This window comes from Phalangium opilio, unplaced genomic scaffold, assembly GCF_054372755.1.
Source record: "Phalangium opilio isolate 3A_F unplaced genomic scaffold, DU_Popi_V2 ptg000390l_1, whole genome shotgun sequence".
Taxonomy (NCBI): Eukaryota; Metazoa; Arthropoda; class Arachnida; order Opiliones; family Phalangiidae; genus Phalangium; species Phalangium opilio.
In genome coordinates this window covers 1,605,001-1,607,500 of record NW_028324234.1, presented here as the reverse complement: position 1 = coordinate 1,607,500, position 2,500 = coordinate 1,605,001, and the positions used below count along the sequence as shown (strand labels likewise).

The 2,500-nt window shown below is 45.0% G+C and overlaps 14 non-coding genes across 14 annotated transcripts in view; all 14 read right to left on the bottom strand.

The window, feature by feature from the left end:
• TRNAK-CUU (transfer RNA lysine (anticodon CUU)) overlaps positions 1–69 on the bottom strand; it is a 73-nt gene extending 4 nt beyond the window's left edge. The window contains exon 1 of the tRNA in view: positions 1–69. This exon is cut by the window's left edge and continues 4 nt beyond it. This is a non-coding gene — a tRNA (tRNA-Lys).
• Positions 70–166: 97 nt separating this feature from the next.
• Positions 167–239, bottom strand: TRNAE-CUC (transfer RNA glutamic acid (anticodon CUC)). Its single transcript has one exon. It is a non-coding gene; the product is annotated as a tRNA-Glu (tRNA).
• Positions 240–508: 269 nt separating this feature from the next.
• On the bottom strand, positions 509–581 carry TRNAK-CUU (transfer RNA lysine (anticodon CUU)). The gene has a single exon. It is a non-coding gene; the product is annotated as a tRNA-Lys (tRNA).
• Positions 582–679: 98 nt separating this feature from the next.
• TRNAK-CUU (transfer RNA lysine (anticodon CUU)) lies at positions 680–752 on the bottom strand. The gene has a single exon. It is a non-coding gene; the product is annotated as a tRNA-Lys (tRNA).
• A 98-nt stretch (positions 753–850) lies between these two features.
• Positions 851–923, bottom strand: TRNAK-CUU (transfer RNA lysine (anticodon CUU)). Its single transcript has one exon. It is a non-coding gene; the product is annotated as a tRNA-Lys (tRNA).
• A 98-nt stretch (positions 924–1,021) lies between these two features.
• TRNAK-CUU (transfer RNA lysine (anticodon CUU)) lies at positions 1,022–1,094 on the bottom strand. The gene has a single exon. It is a non-coding gene; the product is annotated as a tRNA-Lys (tRNA).
• Positions 1,095–1,192: 98 nt separating this feature from the next.
• Positions 1,193–1,265, bottom strand: TRNAK-CUU (transfer RNA lysine (anticodon CUU)). The gene has a single exon. It is a non-coding gene; the product is annotated as a tRNA-Lys (tRNA).
• A 97-nt stretch (positions 1,266–1,362) lies between these two features.
• TRNAK-CUU (transfer RNA lysine (anticodon CUU)) lies at positions 1,363–1,435 on the bottom strand. The gene has a single exon. It is a non-coding gene; the product is annotated as a tRNA-Lys (tRNA).
• Positions 1,436–1,533: 98 nt separating this feature from the next.
• On the bottom strand, positions 1,534–1,606 carry TRNAK-CUU (transfer RNA lysine (anticodon CUU)). Its single transcript has one exon. It is a non-coding gene; the product is annotated as a tRNA-Lys (tRNA).
• Positions 1,607–1,704: 98 nt separating this feature from the next.
• Positions 1,705–1,777, bottom strand: TRNAK-CUU (transfer RNA lysine (anticodon CUU)). Its single transcript has one exon. It is a non-coding gene; the product is annotated as a tRNA-Lys (tRNA).
• Positions 1,778–1,875: 98 nt separating this feature from the next.
• TRNAK-CUU (transfer RNA lysine (anticodon CUU)) lies at positions 1,876–1,948 on the bottom strand. Its single transcript has one exon. It is a non-coding gene; the product is annotated as a tRNA-Lys (tRNA).
• A 98-nt stretch (positions 1,949–2,046) lies between these two features.
• Positions 2,047–2,119, bottom strand: TRNAK-CUU (transfer RNA lysine (anticodon CUU)). Its single transcript has one exon. It is a non-coding gene; the product is annotated as a tRNA-Lys (tRNA).
• Positions 2,120–2,217: 98 nt separating this feature from the next.
• Positions 2,218–2,290, bottom strand: TRNAK-CUU (transfer RNA lysine (anticodon CUU)). The gene has a single exon. It is a non-coding gene; the product is annotated as a tRNA-Lys (tRNA).
• A 97-nt stretch (positions 2,291–2,387) lies between these two features.
• Positions 2,388–2,460, bottom strand: TRNAK-CUU (transfer RNA lysine (anticodon CUU)). Its single transcript has one exon. It is a non-coding gene; the product is annotated as a tRNA-Lys (tRNA).
• Positions 2,461–2,500: the final 40 nt, after the last annotated feature.

The window sequence follows — 2,500 nt, the reverse complement described above, 5'->3', positions numbered from 1 at the left end:
CAACGTGGGGCTCGAACCCACGACCCCGAGATTAAGAGTCTCGTGCTCTACCGACTGAGCTAGCCGGGCCTGTATCCATGCATTTAAATGAATTCCACTAAATGAACAATCTTTTGCGAGAATCTAGAGTTTTAGAGTATTGGCAAAGTTCAAAATTGTTGGTTAGCGCCCAACGTGGGGCTCGAACCCACGACCACGAGATTGAGAGTCTCGTGCTCTACCGACTGAGCAAGCAGGGCTTGTATCCAAGCATTTTAATTGAATTTCAGTAAATGGGTTATCTATTGCAGGTATATCTAGTTTTAGTGTACGGGAAAACCTCAAAATATTTGTTTAGCGCCCAACGTGTCGCTCGACCCCACGACCCCGAGATTAAGAGTCTAGTGTTCTACCGACTGAGCTAGCCGGGCTTGTATCCATGCATTTTAAATGAATTCCACTAAATGAACAATCTTTTGCGAGAATCTAGAGTTTTAGAGTATTGGCAAAGTTCAAAATTGTTGATTAGCGCCCAACGTGGGGCTCGAACCCACGACCCCGAGATTAAGAGCCTCGTGCTCTACCGACTGAGCTAGCCGGGCTTGCATAAATGTATTTTAATTGAATTTCAGTAAATGGGTTATCTATAGCGGGTATACTAGTTTTAGTGTAAGGGAAAAACCTCAAAATTGTTGTTTAGCGCCCAACGTGGGGCTCGAACCCACGACCCCGAGATTAAGAGCCTCGTGCTCTACCGACTGAGCTAGCCGGGCTTGCATAAATGTATTTTAATTGTATTTCAGTAAATGGGTTATCTATTGCGGGTATCTCGACTTTTAGTGTACGGGAAAACCTCAAAATTAATGTTTAGCGCCCAACGTGGGGCTCGAACCCACGACCCCGAGATTAAGAGTCTTCTGCTCTACCGACTGAGCTAGCCGGGCTTGTATCCATGCACTTTAAATGAATTCCAGTAAATGAACAATCTTTTGCGAGAATCTAGAGTTTTAGTGTATTGGCAAAGTTCAAAATTGTTGATTAGCGCCCAACGTGGGGCTCGAACCCACGACCCCGAGATTAAGAGTCTCGTGCTCTACCGACTGAGCAAGCCGGGCTTGTATCCAAGCATTTTAATTGAATTTCAGTAAATGGGTTATCTATTGCGGGTAAATCTAGTTTTAGTGTGCGGGAAAACCTCAAAATTGTTGTTTAGCGCCCAACTTGGGGCTCGAACCCACGAACCCGAGATTAAGAGTCTCGTGCTCTACCGACTGAGCTAGCCGGGCTTGTATCCATGTACTTAAATGAATTTTAGTAAATGGAATCTCTTTTTCGAGAATCTAGAGTATAAGTGTACTGGCAAAGTTCAAAATCGTCACGTAGCGCCCAACGTGGTTCTCGAACCCACGACCCCGAGATTAAGAGTCTCGTGCTCTACCGACTGAGCAAGCCGGGCTTGTATCCAGGCATTTTAAATGAATTCCACTAAATGAACAATCTTTTGCGAGAATCTAGAGTTTTAGAGTATTGGCAAAGTTCAAAATTGTTGATTAGCGCCCAACGTGGGGCTCGAACCCACGACCCCGAGATTAAGAGCCTCGTGCTCTACCGACTGAGCTAGCCGGGCTTGCATAAATGTATTTTAATTGAATTTCAGTAAATGGGTTATCTATAGCGGGTATACTAGTTTTAGTGTAAGGGAAAAACCTCAAAATTGTTGTTTAGCGCCCAACGCGGGGCTCGAACCCACGACCCCGAGATTAAGAGCCTCGTGCTCTACCGACTGAGCTAGCCGGGCTTGCATAAATGTATTTTAATTGTATTTCAGTAAATGGGTTATCTATTGCGGGTATCTCGACTTTTAGTGTACGGGAAAACCTCAAAATTAATGTTTAGCGCCCAACGTGGGGCTCGAACCCACGACCCCGAGATTAAGAGTCTTCTGCTCTACCGACTGAGCTAGCCGGGCTTGTATCCATGCACTTTAAATGAATTCCAGTAAATGAACAATCTTTTGCGAGAATCTAGAGTTTTAGTGTATTGGCAAAGTTCAAAATTGTTGATTAGCGCCCAACGTGGGGCTCGAACCCACGACCCCGAGATTAAGAGTCTCGTGCTCTACCGACTGAGCAAGCCGGGCTTGTATCCAAGCATTTTAATTGAATTTCAGTAAATGGGTTATCTATTGCGGGTAAATCTAGTTTTAGTGTGCGGGAAAACCTCAAAATTGTTGTTTAGCGCCCAACTTGGGGCTCGAACCCACGAACCCGAGATTAAGAGTCTCTTGCTCTACCGACTGAGCTAGCCGGGCTTGTATCCATGTACTTAAATGAATTTTAGTAAATGGAATCTCTTTTTCGAGAATCTAGAGTATAAGTGTACTGGCAAAGTTCAAAATCGTCACGTAGCGCCCACCGTGGTTCTCGAACCCACGACCCCGAGATTAAGAGTCTCGTGCTCTACCGACTGAGCAAGCCGGGCTTGTATCCAGGCATTTTAAATGAATTCCACTAAATGAACA